The sequence below is a fragment of the Pelodiscus sinensis genome, chromosome 20 (assembly GCF_052426305.1).
Source record: "Pelodiscus sinensis isolate ZL-2025 chromosome 20, ASM5242630v1, whole genome shotgun sequence".
NCBI lineage: Eukaryota > Metazoa > Chordata > Testudines > Trionychidae > Pelodiscus > Pelodiscus sinensis.
The window spans coordinates 21,758,429-21,774,906 of NC_143071.1; the positions used below are offsets into that span (position 1 = coordinate 21,758,429).

The 16,478-nt window shown below is 49.8% G+C and overlaps 1 long non-coding RNA gene across 1 annotated transcript; it reads right to left on the minus strand.

Annotated features, from left to right (window-relative positions):
- Window positions 1-530: 530 nt before the first annotated feature.
- Window positions 531-11,831, minus strand: LOC102455239 (uncharacterized). The gene is made up of 3 exons (XR_332289.5): window positions 11,628-11,831; window positions 7,209-7,398; window positions 531-5,543 (listed from the first exon to the last, which is right to left on the minus strand). It is a non-coding gene; the product is annotated as an uncharacterized LOC102455239 (long non-coding RNA).
- Window positions 11,832-16,478: the final 4,647 nt, after the last annotated feature.

A 16,478-nucleotide genomic window follows, 5' to 3' on the forward strand; every position in this document is an offset into this window, starting at 1 on the left:
GCAAGTGGAAGGAGGTGAGGGAGGAATGGGGCATGAGCCCCCGATGGGGAGGACTGGGCTGGCTCTGTGGGCTTCTGGGGGTGGAAGCTCTCCTGCAGCCCCCCAATTACCCCCTCTCCCCAGATGGCAGCCTGCGGCAAGTGCAGCCGGGCTGATGGCCGAGTGGTGTGATGTGCCCAGTGTGGGCACTCAGGGCACTCCAAGCCAGAACTTCTTTGCAAGCGGGGCACCCCTTAGAACTGTGTGTCCGGGGTGGGGGTCGGGACCCTTTAAGCGCAGCCCTCGGCTAGCCTGAGACAGTATCTCCATGCTCTAAGTCCTCCTTTTATGCCCTGCCGGCACTGCTTCCGGCCATCATTAAGCCCTGTTCAGAGTCCACTCAATGTGGACTTACTAGTTCGAACTAGCAAAACGCTAGTTCGAACTAGTTTTTAGTTCTAGACGCGTTAGTTCGAACTAGCTTAGTTCGAATTAACTAATTCGAACTAAGTTAGTTCGAACTAGCGCTGTAGTGTAGACGTACCCCCAGTCTCTTTAGCTTCTCTTCATATGGGACCTGTTCCAAACCCCTGATCATTTTAGTTGCCCTCCCCTCTTCCACCCTCTCTCTTCCCCTCTCCCACCTCCTTTTCCCCAGAGGTTAATCCCTCCCCCATTTTGTTAAATAAAGAGTTTCTCTTTTTGAACACACGTGTCCTTTATTTTTTACATCAGGAAGGGGGGCTAGGGAGGGGTAAGTGGAAGGAGGTGAGGGAGGAATGGGGTACGAGCTCCCAATGGGGAGGACTGGGGTGGCTCTGCGGGCTCCTCGGGGTGGAAGCTCTCCTGCAGCCCCCCGATTGACCCCCCCCCCTCGGATGGCAGCCTGCGGCAAGTGCAGCCGGGCTGATGGCCGAGTGCTGTGATGTGCCGAGTGTGGGCATTCAGGGCACTCCAAGCCAGGACTGCTTTGCTGTCCCTCATCGAGTTAGACAAGCGAGCAGGGGTGGGATTGGGACCAAGGATAGGGGCAGGAGCAGTGGAGGGACCAGGACAGGGAGTGAGATCAAGGTTAAGGTATGAGGTGAGGGTACATTTCCCCGTGTCTGGGCCACCGGAGCGTGGCACCTCCCAGATGGGATCTGGGAACAAGGGGATGGTGGTGGGAAGGGGGCCCACACCAACGCTGGGATCAGATATCTAGTTGGCCTTAATGTCCAAGCCTGCGGCATCAACCAGAATAGCAACCATTGGCAGGCCCCCAATGGGAAAGGAAAATAACTGCTCCACCTTTAAGATGGAAGGGTTGCTATCTGCCCCGGGACCTGGCAGCTCGGTGCCAGCCCTTGCCCCTAGGAGCTTGGCAGCCTCAGACAAAGCTTCTGTTTTGGCCAGGCCAACAGGTAATATCAGGGGTGCACCGAGGGTTAGAGTGGAGGTGGCCACCTGGGCCGTGTGGGGGAAGAGGGAGCACAACTGAGTCGTTGCCCAGACCGAGGCCCGCTGGCAATGGGTCATCCTCCCCCAGAATTGCTGGGGTCAGACCCAGGGCCTCGATCTCCTCAAAGATGGAGCTAAAGTCCATCTCCACGGCACCAGAGCCATCCCCGTCAGACACTAAGGCAAAAATAGCCTCAGCAGTGGCGACGGGGGGCACAGATGGTAGAGGGGCCGGGGGAGCTCCATCCTAGGCCTCCTCGGGGATGGACTCCACAAGGGGGATGGAAGCTTCCCCCTCCACTGCCTGGACTTTCTCAGCCGGCAGCTCTGGCTGACACTCTTCGGGGATGATGTCAGCAGAGGTGGCCCCCCTCAATATTTTGCGGAGGGCCTTCCCACCGTCCTCAACAGAGTGGGGAGATTGACACCACAAACCATGGGCTCTGCACTTCCCCTGAAAAAGTGTCCAGCCCTCCAAGACAGAGGCAGAGGGCTGGTCAGTGGGAGCAGGGCCAGGGGGTGCAGGTGGTACTGGGGGGGGGGGCAGTTCGAGGAGGCAAGGGAGGAACAACGGGGGGCAGGGAAACCTCCCTTAGGTCAAGCTCTCTCCCTCGCCCAGCAGCAACTGTGCCAGCCTCTTCACCTCAGGCCCCGCTAAATCAGGTTGGACAGAGGCGGGGTCCTGCAGCTCGCCAGGGCATGCCAGGGGGGAGCCCTTGGCACTGCAACAGAGCCGTTGGCAATAGAAGGAGGGGCAGCCACGAAGGCCGGACTACCAGGGGGGCTGGCGGTGTTGGGGATAGCATTCTCCCAGGTCCTGGGGGGCCTGGATGCCTCTTCAGACTGGGCGAGGGGGCAGCCCTTCCGAACATGCCCTGTCGCTCAGCAGAAGAAACACTAGGTCTCCCACGAGGAGTAATGGATTCAGTAAAGGGCCCCCGGGTAAGGCACCAAAAAGGACCCCTCCATCCCTCCCCACCATGTACTGCCAGCATCATCTGCAGCTGTAGCTTGCAGCAGAATGACAAAACGTGATGAAAGGCAGGGCCCTTGCAGCCCAATGGAAGAGGGCTGACAGTGGAAATAGGTTTCCCCAGGGTGGAGAAGGCAGGCAACAGGGCAGCATTGGGCAGGAAGGAAGGAAGGAAGGCCCACCTGTACACCCAGGTTCTCTAGCGACTTGAGGAGCACATGCAAGCCCCTCTCCACCGCCTCCTGGATGGCAGCCTCCAAGGCAAGATAGAATACCACCCTGCTGTACATCTTGGACACCACCACTACAGCTGGGGACCCCACCACCCTTGCCAATGCCCACACGTATGTTTCCATACGGGGTGAAGTGGGGACCAGGAGGCAGTGGATGCCGTGCTTCCTGGTCAGGGTAGGGAAGGCCACTCACAGATAGTGGGAACAAGACACCCCCATGGGGGTGGCAATATCAGTGGGATTGGTGGAGGGGGAACAGACATCGCAGTGGGGATGGAAACAGGAATAGGGTTAGGGTCGGACATTGGGCCGGGAACAGGAGTGGAAATGAGGGTAATGGTGGGAGCGGGACTAGGAATGGGGGTGGGTTGGGCTCAGGACCTGAATAAGGGTGGGGTCAGGACCCTGGGGTATGGATGGGAACAAGGCAAGGATCGGGACAGGGAAAGGGCAACGGGACAGTCCCCCAGGTCTGGGCCACCGGGCTGCGGCACCTCCTAAATGGGGCTGCGGACCGAGGGGATGGAGGCAGGGAGAGGGCTGACACCAACACTGGACTCGGGTGGCTGGGTGGAGCTTTTGTCCAAAGCCACGGTGTTGGTTACAACGGTATCAATTGCTGGGCACCCAGCAGGGAGGGAAGGCGACTGCTCCACCTCAGAGGTGGAGGGGGCACCCACAAGCCCAGGACCTGGCTGCTTGGCATCAACTTTTGCCCCTAAGGACTCGGTGCCTATGGTGGCTGGGCCAAATGGGCAGTATTAGGGGTGCCCCAAAGGTGAGGATAGGAGAGTCCACCTGGGACAAGGCAGAGGGAGAAGGAGAAGGAGGAGGAGAAGGCAGCGCAACTGAGTCGCCGTACAGACCGAGACCCGTTGGCAAAGGGTTGTTCTACTCCTGAACTACTAGGGTCAGACCCAGGTCCTTGATTTCCTCGAACATGGAGCTGAAGTCCATCCCCAGAGCCCTCCCCGCCAGCCGCCAAGGCAGCAATTACCTCAGCAGTGACAGCGGGGGACACAGATGGTAGAGGGGCCAGGGGAGCTCCATCCTAGGCCTCCTTGGGGATGGACTCCACAAGGGGGATGGAGAGCGTCAATGAAGGGGAAGGGGTAGGAGGGGATAGGGAGATGGGTTAACCATTCCTCCCTATAGGAATGGGGCTCAGGAGGAGGGTACTGAGTGGGGGAGAAGAAATATGGGGAACAGGGGCAGCAACCACTCCTCCCCGCTAGACTGAAGGCTGGGGAAGAGAGCACCACATTCAGGGAGGGGCAACCAAAGGAAGGGGCAGCAACAACTCCTCCCTGCTTAGCTGGATGAGAGGAGGAGGGGGCTAGAGAGAGGAGTAGGGGTGCATGGGTTGGGGTACAACTGGGAAGGTGCAGAAAGCAACCACTCCTCCCTGCAAGGAGGGTGCTAGAGGAAGGGACAGGGATGCGAGGGAAGGGGGGTTCATGATTGGGGGAGGGGGAATAGGGAAAGCAACCACTCCTCCCTGCTTAGTTGGATGCAGAGGAGGAGTGTACTAGAGAGAGGCAGGGGCGCATGGGGGGGCGAGGGGAGACACGGCTGGGAAGGTAGGGAAAGCAGCCACTTGTGATTGGAGGTAGGAGAGGATAGGGATAGGGAAAGGGACCACTCTCTCCTGCTAGACTGTTTGCAGGGGGGAGGGCACTAGCGGAGGAGGGGCGCAGATTGGGAATAGAGGAAAAAGGAAGCCAGCAACCACGTCTCCCTGTAAGGGAGGCCGTGAAGGAGGGTGCTGGTGGGACAGGACAGGAACAAGGCTTCAGGTGCAGGGTGAGGGTGCCAGCTCTGCCAGCTGCACTGGGAAAGGGGGGGTGTCTATGGCAACATCAAGGGGAGCGCAGTGAATGGGGGGCACTAACTAACTGGGGAAGGAAGGGGCATGAGTGCTCAAGGAGGAGGCCAGGGTGCACTGGGCAGTAGGCAGGGAACTAATGGGAGGCTGAGGGAGGGAGCAAGCAGGAGCAGTGGAGGCCTAGGATTGGTAGGGCACTAAGGAGGGCAGAGGCTCAGAGGACAGGGCTAACAGCAAACTGACCAGTGGTGTGGGAGGGGCAGACCAGGGAACTGCGTGGAATTGGGTCAGCAAACAAACAAACTTTCAGGGGCAGGGTGGGGAAGGCAACAAACTGAGTCTCAGGGAGGGCTATGGCAGGGTGGGAAGGAAAAACAAACGGGGCTGCTAGGGAAGGCAACAGGGAAGCCAGCTGCTGTAATAGGGGACCAATGGGGGAGTAGAGGGTGGAGGAGGCCCCCCAGCCAAACATAGCTGAGGGAGGGGGGCCAAGTCTAAGGGAGGGAATGCACCCACAAGCACTCATGGGGCTCAGTCTCTCACCCACTGCTGCACAAACAGTCTCAGGTGGAAAGGGGGCAGCTAGCCCCACCGAGGGGCAAAGAGCTGGTGCTGGTGTTAACGGAGGATGGTGGAGGGGGTTGTGGCAATATAAATAGAGGGGGCAACTAGACTGTGGGGAGGGCTCTGTGCCTCTCCCTTAGCCCCCCTCACAGCAACTCAGTTTAACATCTGTGCTCCTGGGGACATGGTAAAGGCTCAGTCTCAACAAACAAAGCCCCTCCACAGTCCAAGTGGTGGTCCTCCTCCTCGACGGGGCACAGGTGCTGTAGCAGCAGCAGGCGGGTAGCAGCCCACAAAGGAAGGACCTCCGGGTGGTGTATGCTGGTGGTAGTGGGTCCTCTTCACCTCTCCTTCTGGATGGGGGGGGGGGCAGGCCAGCAGGCTCACCCCCGCCCTGAGACAGCAGCAAGCTGTGGGTGGTGGCAGCAGTCTTAGGAGGGAGAGGCCCAGGAACAGAAGGCAAGCAGGTAGGCAGCCACAGGAGAGAGCTGGCCAGAGAGGGCTCCAGGAAGCAGGAGCAACAGCAGGACTGGAGAGAGAGGAAGGGAGGGTGCTCTGGAGCACAGGAAGGAAAGGAGCAGCTACCCTCCTCCTTCTGCTGCAGCCGGGTGCTGAAGGGGCACTCCCGGACCCAGAAGAAGAAAAGTTCCTCCAGGAGCCCTTTTGGGCAGAGCTTGATCCCACCCCTTCACCTGACCAGAAGTCAGGAGGTGTGGCCAGGATGATAAAAGGCCAGACCTGGAGCTCAGTCGGGACACAGCCAGTGGAGGAGGCTGTCTGCCCTGTGCTCCCAGGCTAGAACGCTGAAGACTGGCCTGGACCCCCACATTTGCCAGAGGCTGAGGACTTACCCGGGTCAACAAATTTCCCATAACTGACATGCCCCAACCATCCAGCAGACCTGCTGGAGACCCAGGTACCCATGCAGGGGGGAATGGAAGTAGCCATGGGGTAGGTGGCCACAGTTTAGCTGGGCCACAGCAGTGCTCAGCACGTTGAAGTCTGGATCACTACTGACCAGGAAGCAGACTGCTCTGCTGCTGCTAGGGCCCCCGGCTGGGACACAGTGGAGTGGGCTGGCCTGCGTCCTCCAGATGTCGATCTCCCCACGTTGAGAGCCGCCTGCTTGCCCTGGACCTCTGCCTAAGCCAGGAGACCTGGGACTGGTTGTTTGCTGCCCTGCTCTGCACCGGGGCCTGAGCTCTGAAACTATTGTCTGTGCTTGGGCTTCGGCAGACTGGGCACCCACTGACCCAGGAGGGAAGAGCCCGCCAGGACCCCAACGGGCTACAAGCTTCTTCTAATCAGAGCTGCCCCAGCAAACTGCCTTCTTATTGGATCCTTCTAAGCCCTTCTAAGCCAGGGCTCTGTGCAAGCTCCTTCCAACCTGCTTTAACCCTTTCAGGCCCTAGTGGGACAGCCACCCCCATTACAGAGCCATTAAGTTCATTAAGTGCCACTAATGGCTTTCACTAGAAGACCTAGGGTACATCTACACTGCAACACTATTTTGAAATAACTAGTGCTATTCCAAAATAATTTAGTCCACATCTACACAGCAGGCAGTCATTTTGAAATGTGTCAAAATACTACGAAGCTGGAGGACTTCTTACTCCAACTCCTGTAATCATCATTGCATGAATAAGGGAAGTTGGAGGAAGAGTGCTCTATTTTGAAGTAAGTGCTGTGTAAACACTCCCTATTTTGAAATAAGCTAATGAGATATGCAATTGACATAGCTCAATTTGCATAGCTTATTTCAAATTGAGCCCTGCAATGTAGATGTACCCTTAGATTAATAAAACGATTTCCACTTAATATTTCTAATTTCACATACCAGAATGATACATGAACACAAATAGAATATACTCATTCAGGGGATTACAAGCTCTTCAATGATAAGATAGTTGCCCAGGTTTGCATAAAACCTATTTGAGTTATATGTATTCATATTTAAAAACCTGTTTCCATAAAAGTATGGGGCTGCAGTGTCACACTTAACCTTTCCTTGCGAAGCACATTAAGATCCTTGGATGAGAAGTGCTAAATAGTATTATAGAGCATCTCACAGTCCTTCTTGAACCTATGTTCCAGTCAAATTCCTACACTGTCATTGGCAGCCAATCTTCAAGGCTGACCTAGCAATCCTTTCTTAAAAACACTGTTGAGGAGCCAAATTAATAATCAATATTACCCAAAAGAGCAAAAGTAGTGTGAATTTCTCCCCTCAGCATGTCCCATGCTGTCAAACTGTGCACTGCCATCAGACTTCCTCAAAGATGTGTGGTTGTTGCCCTCTCTGTCTGGTCAGCAAAGCAGATAGGAGCTTCATACAGGTCCTCCCAGAATAGCTTGGCTCTTGTTTTCTGCATTCAAGTGGTATTCTGTGTGGAGAACAGACGGGCATGATTAGTTCTAGTCTGTGCTCTGTAGACGGGTGGTTAAGCAGCTGTGATAGCTAATAATCTGTATGCACGTAGCCACTGAATTGCAATATCCTGGACTATCATGTTTAATGTTTTGTTTTGACAGTGACTCAAAGGGGGAGGAGAGGTGGCTCCAAAATGCAATTAGGACTCTCAAAAGTTCTGTTATTTTGTTTTGCTAAAGCTATTGAAAGAGAGGGAAGCTCCTATTTGCCTAAAGCAGTGCAGTTATAACTTAGCCCTGCGGGCCAGGTCCCGCAGAAAACTGCCTTTGACAGTAAAAGCATTTTGCCAGTGTGCAGCATACACAGCTGAGGAAAAACAAATTACAGTGACATAAACGTGAATCCATCATCTGGGGTGAGGGAATTGGTTTCAGAAACTGGGTATTAAACTGTGACAGTAATCATATAATGGCCCTTTAAATGTCAGTGGGAATGAACATGGTTTAGTAGCAACAAATAAGCTGCCCAGCCAAGAAGCGTGTAACAAAATAGATGGATGGATAGCTCTACCTATTATCTGCTCCCTGAAAAAGAAGAGAATTCAGTCTTATGCTTGATCAAACATGTAAATCTGAAAGAGGCGATGTTTTTTTATTAAAAAAAAATCCCCACACGTGTGGAGGCAAGCTGTACAAATGAGCTACATAATATCTAAAGCTTGCTGCAGCTTTGACGGTGTTATGCTAATGAAACAGGAAGGCACCACAGCATGGTTTTGGCAATCAGTCAACACCAGGCTGCAGTAATCCGACAGAGGCATGTAGTCTAGACACAGCCCTAGTGGCCTGAGCCCACAGGTGTGGCGTAGGGGTGCTCGGGCCCTCCCGCGCTCCCGAGCCCCGGCCCCAGGACCCTAAGGGTAGGCCACCTGGCCCTTACCCGTATGGCGAGGACTGTGTCATCGTCTCCTCACCACCCCTCTCGGGGTTGTTGCCGGCCAGCCGTGCCAGCGCACCCCCGTCCTGGGTCTCCTTCCTACCTCCACTAGAGGCTGTGTCTGCGGGGCTGCAGTTCCCAAGGTGGCGCTGGTCCTTCTGGCGTCTCTTCCCGGTTCCACGGACTGGAGGGTTCGGCGAGTCTGCCGCGTAGTGGGACTCCTCGGGACCTCGGAGGCTTCAGGCACTTTCTGGGTTGGTTTTCCAGTCCCGGCCCTCCTCTGCTCGGTCCTCCGTGCGTTCGGTGCCTTCGGGTTTGGGCTCAGGATCGGCGTCGGCCTCCGTCGCGTGTGTGGCATTCCCCTCCGCACTGGCACGGGTGCCACCGGCTCCAGATGGTTCCACCCTGCCTCTGGGGTCTCCAGCAGCCCCTCTCCTCCGCCCTTGGGTCGTGGCCGCCCGCAACCTTGCCGTGGCGTCCCCGGCTCCTCCCCCTATGGTGCTGGCGTTCCTCCTCCCCAGCTGAGCCGGTGCTGCATTTAAATGCAGCCGCCGGCTTTCTGCGCATGCTGAAGGAGACTGCCCAAATGCGGAAAGGGGGACAAGGCTAGCCCGTCACAAGGGGGAACTGCTAGCCCACCAGGTGCAAGTGCACTGTTTTGGATGTACCAGGTGGAATTTGCACTGATCATCTTCCTATTAAAACCACTTCAATCCCTTCATCAGCTTCTTTTTGAAACCTCTGAGTAAAAATTGACTACGTTTCAGCCCACTCATTGGTGCCTATGAGTGCTGACACTTGTTGATTCAGACATTGATCTGGACATACCAAGGCTAGTACCTCATGTTGTTTGTCAGTCCCACAGGTGAACTTTGGGAATTGCATCTTCAGTAATATATTCCAGGTATGGAACCATTTGCCCTCCAGCCCCTTCTATCTGAAGTACACTGCCAATTGACTAACTTTTGATGAGATAAATGGTCATAATAGAAAGTTTCACATAAGCATGTCACTTGAGAACCAGTATCTATCAGGCAGGTACTCTTTACTCCATCTAGATAAACATAGCCATGACAAGCAGGTCCTACTAACTGCCGGATGGCCTCACTGACACCCTTTTGGGTATCCTGTCTCCTGAACCCACCGACTAGCAGCCTGGCTCTGAGAGTTGTTAGTTTATTTTCTTCCTGGCTCACATTTGTTCTGATTTGAACGTCTACCAGTCAATTGCTGATGTACTAGTTTGGGGTTAGGAGAATTCTCACATTCAATTTCAAATATCCCTTTTTCCCCAGTTAAAACATAAAGGATTTCTTCTGTTAAAATTTGTTATTACTCGTTTATTATTCTTTTGGTCTTAGAGGAGTAAATCATTTGTCTGAAATGGACATTTCAGAAGTTGGTTGGGTCAACTGCAGTCCCACCAACTGCTGCTCAGCCTGCAGATATTTTTCCTTCCAGTCTATTGAAGTAACTTCTTCATTGGCACTGCAAGTAATTTCAGATGCCTTTACCAATTGTAAGCTACTCCTACTTAATGGCCTTCCCTTTTCCTCTAGTTCTTGTTAAAGTTTTCTCTTATTTATCACAATACTGTCTTTCAATGGATCTCATCTCAAAAAGGAGTATGGCATAAGAGATGCTCTTTTTTCTACCAGTGCAATTAATTCCTTTTATTAAGAGCATATTTAATAAGGATTCATGCCAACAGCCATGGAAAAATTGATCTTGTATGTAAGAGTACAATTCAGTATCTTTTACCCCACCAGCCTCCAAAATTTCTTGGACTAATGCATGTAGTCGAGTAAGGTATGGAGGAGGTGGCTCTCTAATGTGCGGGTGTGTCTCCGAAAATTGATCCTTAAGCTCAGATGCACTTATGACACTTCCATATGCTTTCTCTAAAATATCAAAGCATTCTGCAGTGGATGCCTTGTTACCAGCTCCTAACACCATCTTCAACACTGGGAGTAATAAACTTTCAATCATAGAATCATAGAGACCTCAGAAGGTCATCAAGTCCAGACCCCTGCCCAAGGCAGGACCAATCCCAACTAAATCAACCCAGCCAGGGCTTTGTCAAGCCGAGACTTAAACACCTCTAGGGATGGAGACTCCACTACTTCCCTAGGTAACCCATTCCAGTGCTTCACCACCCTCCTAGTGAAATAGTTTTTCCTAATATCCAACCTGGACCTCTTCCACCACAACTTGAGACCATTGCTCCTTGTTCTGCCATGCGTCATTACTGAAAACAGCCTTTCTCCAGCCTCTTTGGAACCTCCCTTCAGGAAGTTGAAGGCTGCTATCAAAATCCCCCAGGTCAAGGGTCTCGAGGTTGAGGTCTAAGGCCAGAAGGGGCAGGACCGTCATCATGGTATGATGAAAGTGCTGCAGAAGCTGCCCAGGGGCTACGCTGGCTCCATGGCAAAACAAAAAAAAACCCAGAAAAACAAATAAAAAACCAAAATGCCGTGGCCTCCAAGAAAGCTGGGCAACCAAAGCACACACTGCAAAAGCTTTGCTGTCCCTCACTCAGGTAGGCAAGCAAGCAGCAGGAGCAAAGAAAGGGCTGTCCAGGGGGTCCCTTTAAGCATGTGTCTCTGCAAGCCTCATGCAGCAGCACCGAAACTTAAATGCTGCCCTCATGACCTGCCATAAGTGGTTCCAGGTGCCCTTTTTGTGAGAAAGCATCCTAGCAGTCTGGACACACTCTTTGGAAACAGCGGATCACTTTTTCAATCCTTTTGAGGTGTGGATGCTCTCTTTCGAAAGAAGCTTGCAGTCTAGACATAGCCATACATAGGAGCTGAAGAATCCAACTAAGGCTATGTCTAGACTGCAGGCTTCTTTCGAAAGAGGCTCTTTCGAAAGCATCTTTCGAAAGAGCCTCTTTCGAAAGATCGCGTCTAGACTGCAGGCGGATCTTTCGAAAGAGAAATCCGCTTTTTCGAAAGAGAGCACCCAGCGAGTCTGGATGCTCTCTTTCGAAGACGGCCTCTTTACATTGAAGAACGCCTTCTTTCGAAAGAGGAACTTTCGAAAGAAGGCGTTCTTCCTCGTGAAATGAGGTTTACCGCCATCGAAAGAAAAGCCGCGTTCTTTCGAAATAATTTCGAAAGAACGCGGCTTGAGTCTGGATGCAGGGGAAGTTTTTTCGGGAAAAGGCTACTTTTCCCGAAAAAACCCCTGAGTCTGGACACGGCCTAAATGAGAAAGTGAACTAGAACAGTTTGGCTAAAATCAAAACAGCATTTAAAGCAGACAATTAACACAGAAGTTATTTCCCCTCCTAGGTTCTCCTACCTCCAAGTAGCATTGCCCATGATCCCTGGTGGAGGGTTCACAACAGCACTACCGGCTGCAAAGTGCTGCAGAGTGAGGAACAGCAGCCAGTTCTCTGCGCCTGGCTTAGCTTCTTCCAGCTCACACAGGCCTTAGAAAAGCATCTGCCCTGCCTGCTTGCTCATAAAGTCTGACCCCAAACTACGCCCCCAACTCCAGAAACTTCTGGATGTGAAGTGCTAATCTGCCCAGTAACAGTAATGCTCAACTCACTCTTACCTCCCCAATAGGGGCCTCTTAAAGAGATAGTTCCCTATTAGGTGCATGGGTTACACATACTCATTGGTTGATATAAACATTCAGTATGTTGATTTACAACTAAATAGAGGATACATGATAACTATATAAATGTATTTATGCAATTATATAAATAGCTTCAAATTCTTATTGTATGTTTTAGTATTCTAGAAAATGGTGAATGACATATTGCTTGTGTACTAGTTAATTAACTTTTAACTCGTGATCTGTCCCAGACTACATTAGTGTGGGAACTGGAATTTAAACAAACATGTAAAATGGCATATAAAAGTCATATGTATTAAACAAAACATTAAATGTTTTGATAACAGAAGTTAATGTATCCAGTACACATTTCATGTTTATAGCTAAGTTATTTATTAAACAGAGGGATTATCTGTAGTCAGTGAATTAAACAGACTATTTCAGGCAATGACTGGGAAAAATTTCAAATATGCCTAAATAAAATCACCTCCAATACCATTAACTCACAAACATCCCACTCTCCCCACCTCTAATATCGTCAATTCACAGACACTTACCTTCCTTCCTCCCCCTCCCCCCCCCCGCATCCCCCTCTTGTTCTGAAATGTGATTTGTCCTTTTCATATGTGTTCATTTTTTTTAATTGTATCCTTTGGTATATATGGTTGTGACTATTTTCTTCCACTATTTGATCTGAGGAAGTGGGTCTGGCCCACGAAAGCTCATCATCTAATAAACCATCTTGTTAGTCTTTAAAGTGCTACATAGTCCTGTATTTTGCTTCAGCTACCCCAGACTAACACGGCTACATTTCTATCACTATTCTAAATAAAATCAAAGCATCTTAGATTTCTAGGCTTGCTTAAGTCTCTAGGCTGACCTATTGTGCCACATTTATAAGGCTTCCCACCTCAAAAGTTCAAACCTAAGGAAAATCATTTTTCTTTATATAGAAAAAGAGTCTTTAGCTCAAAGTTTCTGATACGGTACATCTATACGGCACAGTTATTTTGAAATAACTGACGTTATTTCAAAATAACAATGCAAACCTCTAGACAGCAATTCCGTTATTTTGAAATAATTTGAAAATAATGGATGGCTTATTTCAAAATCTGTAAACCTCATTCCATGAGGAATAACATTTATTCCAAAATAGCTATTTCAGAATAGCAGTAGTGTGGATGCTCCACTGCTGCTATTTTGAAATAGCTCCTCTCCAGGGCCATTCAAAGTAATTACTCCCTAGTGCCCCCTGAGGCTCTAAATCAAGATAGCATGTGCACATTATGGGTACGTCTGCACTGTGGCGCTATTTCAGGACACTTCTGGTTCCCCAAAATAGCTATTCCGCATCTTTGAAACAAGCCTGTTATTTCGAAATATAATGGGCTCACTATTCTGACATCTCTGTAAACCTCATTCCACTAGGATTAAGGGACGTTTCTGAATACTGGTTTATTTCAAAATTTAGCGCCGTGTAGACCACATCAGATTATGAAATAAACTATTTTGAAATTAACTCAAAATAAGCTATGCAATTTCTGTAGCTCAAATTGCGTAGCTTATTTCAAACTAAGGGTGCAGTGTTGACACACCCAATGGGAGCCTGCCTCGGACTAATTTTGAGGTTTCCCTGTACTGTAAAAAAAAATGTCTGAAATAGCTTATTTTGAAATAAGCATGGGCTGTGTCTAGACTCGCCAGTTTTTCCAGAAAATCAGCCGCTTTTCCGGAAAAACTTGCCAGCTGTCTACACTGGCCGCTTGAATTTCCGCAAAAGCACTGACGATCTCATGTAAGATTGTCAGCGGAAATACTATGCTGCTCCCGTTCGGGCAAAAGTCCTTTTGTGCAAAACTTTTGTGCAAAAGGGCCAGTGTAGACAGGTCAGATTTGTTTTCCGCAAAAAAGCCCTGATCGCGAAAATGGCGATTGGGGCTTTTTTGCGGAAAAGCGCGTCTAGATTGGCACAGACGCTTTTCCGCAAAAAGTGCTTTTGTGGAAAAGCGTCCGTGCCAATTTAGACGCTCTGTTCCAAAAATGCTTTTAACGGAAAACTTTTCCATTATAAGCATTTCCAGAAAATCATGCCAGTCTAGACGTAGCCACGCTGTGTAGCTGTGGTGTTTTAGATGCTGCTTGTAATTATTAGAACTGGGAGCACTGGCTGTTGGGAGTCTGGAAGCACAGGAAACAGGAAGGAAGGGGGAGAAGATTAGCCAGGGCTGAGTGAGAACTACAGAGGGGTGCAGCAGCTTTGTAAAGAGGTTTCACTTTTGGTAAATAAAGTCCTGCTGAAGTTTGTTAATATCTTGCTTTCATGATGCAACATTTTGACGACAAGGATGGATCTTCTGCACCCTTTCTGCAAAGCCTAGGTGAGCCTCCAATAGCTTTTACTGCCTGGATCCCTATTTTGATTTATCTGCTTGCAATCAGTGCTACAGAGATTTCTGAAGTAAGAAAATGTGCTCTATTAAGCCACTACCTTGGAGCAGAAGGGCAGTGTATATTTTACACTTTTCCCCTTGCAGATGATAAATATGAGACTGCACTCACTGCATTAAAGAACTTTTTTGTGCCAAAAGTGAATGTGGTAGCTAATCGCTACAGAGTTCGCCAGCAGAAACCAGGGGAGACTATAATGCAATATATTGCTTCTCTGAGGAGTCTGATTGTAACTTGTGACTTTAGGAATATGGCAGATGAGATGATTAGAGAAAACAACCATGTGTAAGAGAACGCTTGCTTCTAGAACCACAACTTATACTGGAAAAAGCAATAACCATTACTACCCAGATTGAGTCAGCTATAGCAGAAGCCAAAGTAATGAGCATGGATACAGGAGGCCCACTCCAGGCTGTGATTCCTTTGCAGCAAAGTCCACTATCACTGCAGACAAACAATTACAAAGAGCAAACTAATAAAAAGAACACAGAATCAGCAAATTCAAAGCACAGCAAAAGCATGCTTTCACTGTGGATCCCCACAAAACCTTGCAAGCTACACAAGATGTCCTGCAAAAGTAGCTCAGTGCAATCACTGCAAAAAGATTGAGCATTTTGCTAAGGTGTGCCGCAGGAGCCAATCCAATCAACAGGTTCATGCAGTTACAATACCAGATGTGGTGAGGCCACATCTGGAGTATTGTGTCCAGTTCTGGGGCCCCCACTACAAAAAGGATGTGGACGCATTGGAGAGGGTCCAGCGGAGGGCAACCAAAATGATTAGGGGGCTGGAGCATATGACTTATGAAGAGAGGCTGAGGGACTTAGTCTTCAGAAGCGAAGAGTGAGGGGGGATTTGATAGCAGTCTTCAACTTCCTGAAGGGAGGTTCCAAAGAGGATGGAGAGAGGCTGTTCTCAGTAGTGACAGATGGCAGAACAAGGAGCAATGGTCTCAAGTTGTGGTGGGAGAGGTCCAGGTTGGATATTAGGAAAAACTATTTCACTAGGAGGGTGGTGAAGCACTGGAATGGGTTACCTAGGGAAGTAGTGGAGTCTCCTTCCCTAGAGGGTTTAAGTCTTGGCTTGACAAAGCCCTGGCTGGGTTGATTTAGTTGGAACTGGACCTGCCTAGAGCAGGGGGCTGGACTTGATGACCTTCTGAGGTCTCTTCCAGTTCTATGATTCTATGACTGTGCTGAGTGTGGACAAAATCACTACTGCACATATTCCAGAACAGATAAGTTGTACTGTAAATGTTTCTGCCACATCTTTAGGCAAATCACATCCTATTCAGCTAATGTTGGACACTGGCTCCGTAGTATCTATACTACTTGATTTCATCTATCTGCATTACTTTAAAGATGTGCCTCTTACTGAACGCTATTTGAAAAACCAAATTCTAATATATGGCTGCCTGCCAGCAACAGTGACTTTTGGTGATTGCTGTGTAACTGCAGAGTTCTACATTGTCCACAAAGGCACTCCTATCCTTGGCAGAGATTTATAGGCTGCTTTAAACCTCAGGGTAGTTAATGGATGAATTGATCTTCCTCAGCAAAGCACTCTTGCAGTACACATACCAGTTTCAGCTGGGACCCAAGACCAGGTTGAGGAGAAACTTGGCTATGCTTATGGATTTATGCCCAAATTAAAATGCAACATAATGTGATGCCTGTATGACAGAAGTTACGGTGCTTACCATTTTCCGTCAGGGAAGCTGTTTCAGAAGAACTTAAAAAACTTGTACAAAAGGATATTATTGAAGAGATTGACTCTTCGGAATGGGTTTCACCTATAGTAGTGACACAGAAAAAGGATGGAGGCATTCATCTGTGTAAACTTAAGGGAGTCAAATAAAGCTATTGTGCTTGACAGCCACCCTCTGCCTCACATAGAAGTATTTGCAGAACTCCGTGAAGAAAAGATGTTTTCTACTCTTGATTTGCAGAGCGCATTCCACCAGGTTATGTTGCATGAAGATAGCAGAGATCTCACAGCATTTATTACACATGAGAGACTATTTCTTTTAAACATGTTCCATACAGTCTTGCATCTGCCCCAACTGCCTTCCAAAAAATGATGTACCGTATATTCCGGCGTACAAGACGACCTCTGATGTTAAAAAACATCCCCCAAAAATCG